Consider the following 13,433-nt stretch of genomic DNA (forward strand, 5'->3'; position numbering starts at 1 on the left):
ATCTGTTGAAAATCAATCAGATTATTAGTATCTTTTATCATCAGTCTGTCAGAAACCAATTATTCAAAGATTGGTTAGAAAACTGATAGCCTACTGTACATCTCCTGAACAAGTTGCACAGTTTCATTCAAGTCCATAGCAGAATGGGATCAGAGTGAGTTACAGCTGCAATGGTGCAATAATTCTAGATATAAATCTAAAGTGTGAGGGAATAGCTGAATGATTCTTCTACTGAGAATATCTGAACTTGAAGCACACTGCTGGGTCCTTGACTGATGTTTGTTGAAGGCCTTTCGAGAGGGAGTTTACTTGATCGTGCTTCAGGTGTTTTTTAACAGCAATTTTAAGTGCAGACGTCTGATTTTGGGCCCCCTGTTAGCACTACAGGATGACAGCAGACAGAGCCACTGGGTATACTTTCATGCTCTGATAACATTTAACAGCATTAGCGTGTTGATAAGTTGAAAAATCTACTCCTGGCTTCTCCTGGTGTAGTGGGCGGAACACAATGAGAGTCTAATGTGACTCAATACAGATACCTTTTTGCATATTAGATTGAATCACACAAACACTTGCCCAGGTCCAAAACAAGATATTATGTTTAGTATATAAAAAAATTAAACCTATTTTTAGGACATTACAATTTTTTTTTTTTTTTTTGCATTATGATATGATCATCACTTACAATTATCATCAAATGTTCATTCACTTATGAACTGATAATATATATATATATATATATATATATATATATATATATATATATATATATATATATATATATATATATATTCCAAGAATTTTTTTTTTCACTATTCTCAATAGTGATTGTAATGACATTCATAAAACAATATTAATTGATCATAAATTAAAAGCAGCTTAAATTAAAGACTGTCCAACAAATACTGTAATTAAGTGTATAAATTCCTTAAAATATAAATAATAAATGATTATTCATTCATTTTATTTTTTCACATTACAGTAATGAGAGTATGGGGGATGTGCTTATTTGTCTTGGAAAATAATATAATATAATATATGATATAATAATGCATCTTGTTAGTATTATAATATAATATCATATAATACAATATAATTAATATAATATAATACATTTTATTTTATTTTATTTTAATTCCATAAGCAATATAATACAACAACTTCATATACATATTTATTTCATTTTCTCTCTCTTTAAAGTTTTGTGTGAATGAACTAGATTGTTCTTAACAGGTGTCATGAGGGATACCTGAGGAAAGTTAGTAACATTAACTGATACTACCAGGAAACTATTTCCAATTAGCACTGATATCAGACTGTGTTATTAGGACAAAATAAAAAAATCACGACAGGTCAATGGGAAATAAAACAGCATGTGCCATCCTTCATCCTTCTGGTGTCGGCTTACACATCTTATAAAGTGCATTTGCTCAGGCCCTCCGTCTGTGCACCCATCATGCTGATGAGAGCGTACACCAGGAGGAACAGACAGCTCTTTGAAACATACTGACAGTGTAACAGCGCCAAATAAAGACAGACGTATGGATCAAAACTCAATTACCTTCAAAGACGGGAGAGGTATGTTTGCAGGTGAAAGCCATCACACATTCCAGTTTTCATTGCTTCATGTTGAAGTGTCGAGTCTAAGAAGGCTGAAGTTCTCTGACTCCTACTGATGACAGGGCATGCCTTTAAACCAGACACAGAGAGAACGGTGTGTGTCAGTCATCGCATATTCTTCACATGCAACTCTTTTCAGCAGCTGGGATCATTACTGGTGATTCACAAAGAAAATGAACACCTTTTAACAAGAAAAGGGACAGAATGAGAAACTACAGAGCTTCATGTTTGACCTTCTAACAAATGATGGAAGCACTTCCAGCTTAGATTAACAATGTAAAAAATCTCAAAATGACTAGACCTTACTTTTCAATGCATGCTTATTGTGCATGATGCATCTGTGCACATTTTCCACATAAAAACATTTGTAATCTTTTGTCAAAATAAATAGTCACAAATCCATGTTACTTTATGCACAGTAGTATTTTACAGTTGAAAACAAATGACCTTAACCATTTAAGCTGTTAAAAACACATAAATTAATACATTTTGAGCAACATGACATTAGCAACTAATGATGTAGGAAACCGCAGATAAATGTGTGTAATCAATTACATGAATGTACAAAAGCAATCGCAACTTGTTCAAAAGAATGAGAATCTGGTTTTATGATGTGTATAAATGACTAGATGATGTGGAGGTTGTTCAAGTAGTTTTGAGAATTTCATTTCTGATTTGAGAAATGCACCAAAAGGGACTGAGAAAAACTGTAAATGACAGCTATATCGCATTTTTTTTTCTCTTATATTTTTTTTCGCTCCTTTTCTAATGTCCTGTTGCAAAAATAGTCTTTACTGCAGCAATTCTGTGTCTGTATTTATTTATTGTTTTACATAAACTGTATATTTTATAAAGCTACCCTGAGATGGTCATTCATTTTTTGTATTGAATGTTTGTATTTTGTATTTTGTATTTTGTATTGGAAACTTGTAAAATGTATTGAAAAAACTGTCACAGCGATTGTAAAACAATGTAATAAAAATAAGTTATTATTATGTTTTTGAGACTATTTAAGCTAAACTGTTCAAATAAAAGCATGATGTTATCTCTCAAACTTGTGCAATCAAGCTGATATTGTCTATATTTTTTATTAACTTACTAATTTGTGTTGATTGAACTACTAACCAGTAGACATGACTTTCACTGTAAAACAAATCCTGTTAAAATGTTGATAGTATAATAATAATAATCCGCATAATAAAACATTGGGCATATCAGAAAGCCAAAATGAAACAAGGTTTACAGAAAGTTGCCAGTCCACAACACATGACCAATACTTAGAATACTTCAGAATTTAGTTTGAACAAATTAAAGCCTGTCTGTTTATTTTTCAATAGTGAATAGTGAACATAAACATTGGGAACATAAGAAAAAATAGTGCGGTTTGCTGAAGTCTCTCCCAAAGACTGGTGTGAAATCTCTTTGTTGAGGGATCACCCACAGCAAGTGTGTCTATTATGGGGCAGGTGAGTTATAAGGCCTTTTGCCTTTAAAAGCTGACCGCACTTCACCATCACAAGGAATCAGGCCTTTCTCGAACATGTCATGCTGTTTTGACAGCCTCGCTGTGTCTGAGCTCTCTATATACCAAATATGCTGGCAGTTTCATCTTCTGGCTCTCCACCTTCTCTGTCAGCCCTCCCAGGTGCATCACTACAGCTATTTCTGCATGCCATCTGTTAATTTGTTTGCTATTCCCTGAGAGACTCTGACAATATGATCCCTTTTCTTTCCAAGCTGAGTCTGTTCCATGTCCCCGTGTTGTTTTTAATGAGGTGCATGCAACAATGCTAAAGTGAAGGACTGAAAGGCAACGTGACACTGTGTGGCATTTATCTGCAACTATAATAGTGTGTAAGTGCATGTCAACTTATTTATAGATGCAGATACCTTCTTTACACCCAGTCATCATATTTCTTTATTTTACACCTCTTCTACTCAAGGGTGCATATTAGTTGAAGGAATAATTCACCCAAAATGTCATAATTTACTTACCTTCAGGTCATTCAAAACTTGTATGACTTTCTTGAATGAAAAAAAAATAAAATAAAATGTTAAGAATATCCTGGACATACTTTTTCGTATGGAGCTGCCAAACGACAAAATGACAAAACAGCACAGTTAAAGTATCTTAAAATAAGTTTCTTACTGTGAAATTGAAGTCATTTTTCACTAAAAAACAAAAAACAAACAAACTTGACATCGATTCTTCTTCTTCTTCTTCTTAAAAGTTTAGAAACAAAAAAAAATCATTCTTGCGAGTCAAATCTTTTTATGGATCGGTTCACAAAACTTCACAAATCAGAACAATCCAGTTCAACTGCAGCTATAGTGCTCTCAGCACTGTAAAAATAAATGTTTAATGGTTAAAGACTGGAAAAATGCTACAGTAAAACCTGTAAATTGGTTAATGGTACGTTCCTTTTCTATATATGGTGAAAAAATGTAATATATGGGACATTTTGTGTAATTTTACAGTAAAATATTGTTAAATGTACAGTTCATCAATACTTTTCTTTTTTATGGTAAAGTTCTGGCATCCACAGGTGCTGTTTTTTACTGTACATTTCCGCAGTTTTGTTTTGTTGGTGGAGATAACTGGCATGATTATAATGAAATCTTAAACCGCTATCATGTTACTTCACAGGACTTCACAAAGTTTCAAAGTCTTTTAGAGATGTGAAGTCCCCAGTGCTCATTCAGTGTGATTAAATTGAAAAGGAGTGACCAGCACTTTAAAGCTTTTTCCTTTAGTGTTTTGCATAAGAAAAAAAGATGTGCAATGACATGAGTGCAAGTTAATGATGACAGAATTTTTCTTTTTGGGTAAACTGTTGCTTAAATGTCAGAGACGATATTTTCCAGAAATAAATATGAAAGCGCAGGAGGAACACTGTCAGTCATGATTGCTGCTTGTGTGTGTGAGTGTGTGTGTGTGTGTGTGTGTGTGTGTCACAGACAGGTAATGATGTAAGAAAATGCAAAAAGCACTCAGAAGGCAGCTGTCCCAGAACTTCCACACTGATTTGATGGATTATTTATGTTGGCTGTCTCAGAGGTTTCCAGAGATCTAATCCAGAGATCTAATCACTGACTGTGGACAGTTTGTTAGCAAAGTTTGTTTGTTCAGTCTCTGAAAGTTTAGATTTAGAAAAGTAAAGGAGAATGCTGGGACAGTGAGCCATTTGAGTCACAGCTTGGTAAGTGAGATATGCCTGGGCGTTTAGGGATTCAATTACAGAGGCTTTGGGATCAAGAGTAAATTACCTGAGAATTAAAGGGAAATTTCTGAGCAAAACAATTTAGATCTCATGTTTAACTAAGGCAGATTCCTGAAGGACTGGCTGTGGTAAAGCTGATGTTAGACGGGAACAGCTGATGCGGCCTGGAGCTAAATTCAACATCTTCGAAAGCACTTAAGAATTTTTTTTAAATAGATGCTATCTTTATAAATAAACAGCATATTTTAATTTTTATAAAACTACATTTTCATCCAAAAATATTTTTAAAATACATTTCGACGCATAAAAAAAGTAATATTTTTCGTTATTTGTGAGTGCGCGTGCGCAGAGTATGTGACCGTTGGTGGAATTTATCCCAAAGACTCTGAACTAGAGCATATTATATTCTTATAGAGCAAAAAAAACTATTCACTGTAACAAATTGTGCTCTATCACATACTGTGCACATTGAATGATGAAATTTCCGGGACTGGAATGAAAAGATACTCGGTTCCCAAAGTGAAACTGACAGGAAACTCCTTTTGATGCCCGTGAAAATGTGCATTTGCGCACATGCGCACCGAATCAACTTAATATTTTAAAACTGAATTTTAAAACACATGTAATCTGTATAAAACCTATTAATATTTATGAATTAAAATCAAAAACTAAATTTAAATGGATTAGACTAGCAAAATTGAATTACGCTTAATTTAATTGGGGCTATAAAAATGTTTTCAGTGTAGATATTCATACTATTCAAAGAAATACTTAGTTTTTAATACATTTTACATAACTTTAAAATATATTTTCATTATGAATAGCTCATGAAAAATGCTGTCATTACCAATGTTGGAACATTTGGATTAATAAATAAATTCGAAACAGTTTGCCAGGGAATCATTCAAACCAAATTTGTGAACTGTATAGAAAATAATTTTAAAGAATTCACTTAATTTAGCAATATATTTTAATATTTATCTGAAATAACTCGGAAAATGTATTCACTATAGTAATTTAGATTCTTAAGATTTTATTTACATTGAATTTAAATGACTATCCCAGATCAATCAATTAATAAACATACATTCATATCATATCATATCATCTATATAATTTTATATAAATAATTTAGAAATTCATTATGAGCACCACCAGAGAAAAAGCTACTGTAGGTGACAATTGTGCTCCATCTGTTCTGTTCAAAGGGACCTGGGGCAGAAGATCTGGCTCTTACAACTCTGCAACAACCCATCAATTTACAGCCAGTGAGTAAGAACAATGACCACCGAGCTCAACAGAGATAAATCTTCCACGCGTGAGGCAGTCGGCTTTCCATTTATTATGCCAAATTATCAGCTCATCTGGAATACAGCATTTTGTTGTCTGCGGGACAAATGATCTCAGACAATCTAGCCTTTGTTATTCAAGATGTTTTAATGAGTTTGGGTTGGGGCCTGCATCATAATTAAAAGTGCAGCCGGTACATCTGTCAGGTGTCAGGCTACACTAAGTTGACTCACAGGCACAAAACACATGCTAGAAATAGACTGAGGCTTGTTCCGTGGCAAAACACAAGATCTACATCTATAAATGTAGTCCGCTTTCACTGAAACGTCTAGTCTCGCTTGCAAATTTTCACCGTTTATTTGCACCTCTTTAAAATCGCATGAGAGAACGATGCATTCCGTCGAGAGTTTCCTTGGAAGCTGAAAAGGGCTTGCAGATTTGAAGTATTGCATACTGTTCTTTCAGCCACCGTGAAAAGTTATTTATTATGAATTATTAGATCCCAGTGCTCCCAAAAAATAGGGGATTCTAACAGTGTGCATGGGCCAAATGTAAATAGAGTCACTAATTCAGGCTCCGGAATCCTCGGAGGCTCCCACAGTTGACTACTCCAGTTGTTCCTGCAATGCTTCAGCTGCAGTAAGAAGAAAAAAAATGTCACGCGCCAAGGACTACAGCATGCAGGAGACAGATACAGAGAAGGATGGACAAAAGATGCATCTTACCTAAACAAAACAAACATTGTGACAAAAGATACTCTTAATGTGCATGGCAACAAACAAAGTATGAATCCAGCAAAAGACAGATGGCACGACCTTCTGTTTTCAGCTGATATTTAAGAGAATAAGATGAACGCAGATCCCTGAGTGATTCATGCTTGCTGTTTTTGTTGTTTTTTTCTCACTGGCACTAGTATGAAATTAAATGTGATCTATCAGTGAAATAAGTGTCATGAGGAAATCACACCTGTCCTGGGGCTCCTAATTTGTTCCAAAGACTAGTGAGCCACCTTCATGCACAGTCCTTCTACGTCAGCATGATATCTAAGCACCTAAGTGTCCGATTTAGAAAATCTACATAGCCAAAAACAATAATGTTTGGTATTAGTATGTTTCTAAGCTAAAGATGCAATACTCCAATGAGCAAAAAACAAATGGATAAAATGCATGATATTCAGTTATTCAATTATTGTTAACTAAACCTTTACAAAATTAAAGAACCAAAAGTTTAAATAAAATATATTAAATGAATAAATTAAACTTAAAATAAAAAGCTTAAGCTTTAGAAAATTTGAAATACTGCCATGGCAACTTAAAGAAATAAAAGAAGCTGAAGCACTAAAATTATAAAAACTGAAACTGAAATAAATTAAAAGTATAGAAATGTAAAAAAGTTAATGTTAAAAATGTTTAAATAAAAAACCTTGCAATTAATAAATATATTAATATAATATTAATAATATAATTGTAATAATATAATAATAATAATATAAGATGTTAACTATATAACTATTTTTTGTCAAACTGTAATTAGCCAATGTGAAAAATTCTCTGCATGCATATCATTTTGGTGGTCTATAATAACAGAAAAAAAATCTGTTACCATTCGTATTCATCTCAGTCACTCGGCCAGGGCCTGCAGTGCCAAAATTATGCAACCTGGTTGTTGAATCACGGGCAGTCGTAAATGTCCTGTGACTAATCACTGGAGCTGCTGAAAAATAACATTGACATTGCTGATTAGTGAATGGCACCACAAGAACCTAAACAGTCCTAATCCTTCTAGCAGCAATCCTGCATCAAAGTCCATTCCACACTTTTAAGAGGGCACTGTTAAAACATCTACTACAACATCATGAAATATTAGTGGTTTATTTATTCTGCTGTGGTGGATCCCCATGTCTAATATTGTCGGGTTTAATATCTGCTTTGAGTTTAAATGCACCTGTAAGTAACTGAGCGAGACAGCTACAGTATGTCTTGCCGGTGTAGCTTCAGAGGCTATTAGAGCACTCCAGTTTGTCTTTGATTACATTCTTTTGCTGAAGAATAGCAATTCAATCTAACAAGTTTAAACTACAGCCACTCAGTTGTCAACACATGGTTATTGACTGCTGCAGGCTTCAAGAAGTTGATCAAGGCTCCGATTAAATGCAGTGATCAAAGCCAGATATTCAAACCAGATGCTGAACAGAAATGGGGCCTTTTAACAGGTGCGAATGAGACTCATAAAGCTTTACATGCAGGCACAGATTGAATTCCTGTTCAATATAAGGTTGGGTTGGAGAAACGGCGGTATGGCTATATATTAATGCTATGTAGATCATCTTGTTACAGCACTGACAACCTCCTGGGTCCCAGTAATTCAATTTTGTCTTCTAGTAGAGGGCATTGGGTGTTTTGATTTCCCACATATTTACCACAGTCCTGTTGTAGCCTGAAGAAGTTTGGCAATGATAGCTTCCTCTGTTTTGTTTTTGTCTGACATGAAAATTCAGCAAAGGGCGTGTTGAAAGTACACCACCGCTAAAAGATTAACTGTTAACAACTGAAAAACAAACTTCTGAATCATAAAATTACAAAAATCTATAATCTATAGGCTCGTAGACTTCACCGATGCATCTAAGTGAAGACCACTGCAAGTCCAGAAGATTTTTACGTTGTTTTTCATACAATATATCATTATACTTTGAAGCATAAGAAAACATGTTTTATGTATGTAAAATCTGTAAATAAATAGGAAAACCAACTTTTTTTCACAATTTTATAAATATATTGGGAAACAATAAAGCAATATATATTATAAAATATAGAAAATATACATAAAACATTTGTAGTATATTCTTTATTTTAATATATATACACACCAAAAAGTATATTGTACTGGTACTAGGAGAGGGATTTTCAGAAGCATTGTTATTTTCAAAGACTGTTATATTATATATGGATGGCATCAAAAATATTATAAAAAGAATTGTGCATTAACCATAAATGAATAAACCAATAAAAACCATATAGGATCTTGATTTAAATTCCTTTTAAGCTAAACCCGCCACAGAGATGCAAATGTCTCTTGAGAGCAGCACTTTCACAGGCAAACAAGCTGATTCAGCCCTGAGAGAAAGTGCATTCCCATCGCTATGTTTATTTATTTATTACTTTTATTTTAGATTATTCCTCGGGTAGAAGAATCTGTTAAAAAGAGTAGCACAGGCACAGCTGGGAACATGAGATGCCAGTGTGAAAGCAGTATGTTAGTAAACACTGATCAAACATAATAGTAAAATCAGTTGATACTAATTTTTTCAATATTTGTAGGGAAGCAAAAACAGTTTAACAAAACAGAAATAGTCAAATATTGATCAGACTACTGTCAAAAGCACAAAAGCATCATACTGTACTTCTGAGAAGCAAGAAAGAACTTAGGTTATCGTATGAAATGTCCTTTAAGCATTATCAAATTGCTGTCAAGACTGCAAAATCTATTTATTTCTAAGTAATTGCTGAAAATCCCCATAGGCCCAAGGTAATAATAATAATAATAATAATAATAATAATAAAATGATTACATCCTGAACCCTACTACAGTAGGCTACCCTATTGCAACAACTGAGATTTGTGAGAAGTTCTTTGATTTATTGTTATAATTTTTTTGCATAAAATTCAGGATGTTAGAGCACAAATATAGCAAACAGTCATGTTTCACACTGAATCCTTGTTTCCATCCAGTTCTTTCACACATTTCAACCCTGTATCACTCATCCAGCTGTCAGATAATTTCTTCATCGAAACCTACAAATTCTTCTATGGATGTTATTCCATCACGTTTTCTTAAAGACATTTTTAATTCTGTTGCCCCCATCATACTGACCATAAAAAATAGTTATCTGAGTTGTTCCCACAAACTTCAGACATGTTTTGGTCCAGCTTCTCCTAAAGAAAAAATAATAATTTGGACCATGACATTTTAAATAATTATTGGCCTATTACAAAGTTGCCCTTTCTATCAAATAATCTGAAATAGTTCATTTATTTACTGCTTTCTTATTTTCTGACTGACTGTAACATGTTCGATAAATTTCAATCAGGATTTAGGGCATTTCATACTACTGAGACCGCTTTGCTAAAACTGACAAATTATACCTTGTGCTCCTTGGATTCTGGAGACGGGGACATTTTAATTATTTTAGATCGCAGTGCAGCATTTGACACAATAGATCAATCCATGTTATTAAATCACTTGGAGAGAGTGGTTGGTATCCAGGGGGTTGTGTTAAGTTGGTTTTTCTCGTATCTCAAAGGTAGAACATTTTCACTTAATATTGGTAAGCAATTAATAAGCAAAAGCAACCCATCTTCAACATTGATCACATGTGGTGTTCCACAAGGCTCTATTCTGAGTCCTCTGCTTTTTTCTCTATACTCTTGGCTCTATCTTTCAGAATAATGTCTCTTATCACTGTTGATGATACACAATTTCTTCTACCTTTCAAGTCCAGAAACTTCTGCAATCTGTGCCTCTATCTCCAGTCTCTGTGGGAAGATTTTCTTGGAGGAAAGTTTTACATTTAGCTAGGCGGTGATTCTTTCTTTTAACAAGAGCCCTGATCCTTTCAGGCTGACCTTCACAGTCTGGGTGACACAATTCAGCACAGATTGGTTTGTGATCCTGTGACAATGTAATTCAGGCTTTAAAAAGAGACTGTTATTGTCGGATTGGCCAGTTACAGAGGGCCATTTCATGATGAATCAAATTTCCCTTGATCTTTCGAGATAAAAGGGCTTGATGTACCATGAAAACATACTGTAACTTTCTGAAGTCAAAACTTCCTCCCTAGAAAGGCCATTTATTGAAACTGAGTTATAGCAAAACTTTATCATGTTACACAATGTGGCCCAGAATATTTTGTTTTGAATATTTTTGCATTTATTTGAAACAGAAATCTTTGCTATATTCAAGTCTTTAAAGACACTGTGTGCATGCTAAATGAAAATATAAATTTGTTTAGGAAAATAAATAGAATAACATCTATTACAGAAAATCTAAATTACAGACTACACACTTTTAAACAGTAGTGTATATATTGTAATATCCTGGAATAAAGAAAAGAGATTATGATTGAATAAGGAAACTTGTATTCTGGACCACACACTGATCAAGACTGAGTTTAACACATGCTTCGCAAAACACCCCATTAACGGCACAGAATGTGCCCATAATGCTTTGCAACTTGAACTTGAGTACTATTTATACAATAAAGCTCACTATTTCTATTTTAGGAGCATGCATTACCAAAACATGCAAAAACATAAACATCATCACAAGCTCAGTAATACTAAAAGATTATGTGATACCTTGTATGATACCTTGTATGAAAAGTCTGCCAAATTACATTTTCCCACCATTTACTGTGCCCTCCACCCTTCGTAAATAAGAGCAAAGGAGGCTGTGAAAATAAATCTGCATTGTTTACCTTTTTGATCTTTAAGGCAAAAAATTCACAAAACTCTAACCTTTCAGTGAAGTAAAACAATTGAAAGTGGGGGGAAAAACTCACATTCTCAATTTTTTTTTTGGCCACCTGAGAAATTCTTATGAGTAAAATATTCGCACTCATGTTTTTTTTTTTTTTTTTTAGCACACCAGCATGAATGGAAGCATGAAATATTCCAGCCATGACTTCATGTTCCACAGGATTATAAATATGAGGAACACAAAGTCCAGATTTGCTTAATCATCCATCACAAGGAGTAAAACCAAAGAATATAGTTCTTACGTGCAGAACCAAATTGTTGAGATTCATAAATTAGAAAGTAGCTGTAAGAAAAGAGCTAAAGTAAAATCCCCATTTCCAAACCCCCATTTACCACTGTTACTTAAGTGATAGGTTAGAAATTCAGTGAATTGTTTGAATGGAAATTGAAAGGATAAACTATGCAGATTTATTGTCACCTTTGCTTACATGTTTCTTACATGCCAGAGTTACATGCTCCCTTTTAATATATCCACTTCAATGTACTGGTTGTAGTTTTTAAATTAATTGTCTTTTGTTTATTTTTTTTATTTTTTTAGGTTTTATAAAATAAAATATACGGTAAAAACAAAACACACAATTCTAGTCATTGTTGATTTGAATGTAGGCCCATGCTTTAATCCATCCATGCCAGATTTAGTTGGAAAAAAGTAGCTTGATATTTAAAAAGTAGAACTGTTTTGAAAACACTCTCAATTCTTCTTTCTAAGTGGTTTTACTGGTAGATTGTAACTTAAGTGAATATTGTCACCTACTGGACTGGGGTTTGATGTTAAACGAGTCTAAGCTTACATGGATGATATAATATAGCATGCATAAAGCCACTATTTTTATCATCTTGTTTTCTTACCTGCTCCTGATCTGATATTTTATATTCTGGGTTTTGTGAATTTTATATATATATATATGTATATGTATATATATTTTTAAGCTTGTTATTTTAGTTTAATCCTTTCCTATTTATATCTAAAACATATTATTAATTCATTTACAACAGTTTCCATTTCCTGACATGTATTATGTAAACTTGTATACTGGAAGCCACATAAAATGAGCTAGGCCAACATGTTTTAGCCTGTATAATTTGACCAATATTTCAGGCATGATGGCATGTTTGAAATGAGATAAGGCTTTAAAGAGTTTTGCTAACTTATGGCATTTTGCTAATTTCAACCCCAAGTTGTTGTTGTTGTTGTTGTTTTTTTTTTTGCTGTTTTACAGAGCCCAGGGGTGTCAGAGACTGGTGTGATTTACACATATTTTGGTGACATCTTTCTGGTACTGTGGACATTGTATTGGCTCTATTCCAAAAGAATTGCTTGCAGTAAAAAAAAAAAAGAAAAAAAAAAGTTTAGCTCTACTTGTCAAACGTCTTGCGGGATCTCTGCTCATACATGCTAAAAAGTTTTGTGAAAAATCACTGTGTGAAGTATTCATTAGATACTCATTCATTTTCAACCTGAACACAGTAAATTAATAATAAAAATGTGCTCAAAGTGACTGATTTAGAGAATGCTGCTGGAACTAACATCGGCCTGTCTGCTTTTGGCTTGAGGAAGACAAATGGAATCATTACCTCAGCATTTCCATGACTTTGTAAAATGAAGTGTCAGGACACTAGTGAGCCTATTTTGGGATGTTGATGGGATTGCTTTTGTAATTAGTCTTGATGGCCACTTCTGGGTATTCAGGGTGCATGAAACCTCATCAGCTAAAGGACGATACTCTGTACCCCACACGTCTCTTTTCTGATCAAAAACCGAGGAGCT

The 13,433-nt window shown here is 33.7% G+C and overlaps 1 long non-coding RNA gene across 4 annotated transcripts in view; it reads right to left on the bottom strand.

Moving 5' to 3' along the window:
- Positions 1–1,152: 1,152 nt before the first annotated feature.
- The window catches only part of LOC113052980 (uncharacterized), a 35,913-nt gene continuing 23,632 nt past the window's right edge, over positions 1,153–13,433 (bottom strand). For 2 of the 4 annotated variants that reach the window (XR_003277138.1, XR_003277135.1), the window contains 2 exons: positions 7,734–7,844; positions 6,048–7,204 (listed from right to left, as the gene is read on the bottom strand). This is a non-coding gene — a long non-coding RNA (uncharacterized LOC113052980). Of the gene's footprint in view, positions 1,690–6,047; positions 7,205–7,733; positions 7,845–13,433 lie in introns of those variants that run through there. The other 2 variants (XR_003277136.1, XR_003277137.1) reach the window with 2 other exon arrangements.

Source organism: Carassius auratus, chromosome 34, assembly GCF_003368295.1.
Source record: "Carassius auratus strain Wakin chromosome 34, ASM336829v1, whole genome shotgun sequence".
NCBI lineage: Eukaryota > Metazoa > Chordata > Actinopteri > Cypriniformes > Cyprinidae > Carassius > Carassius auratus.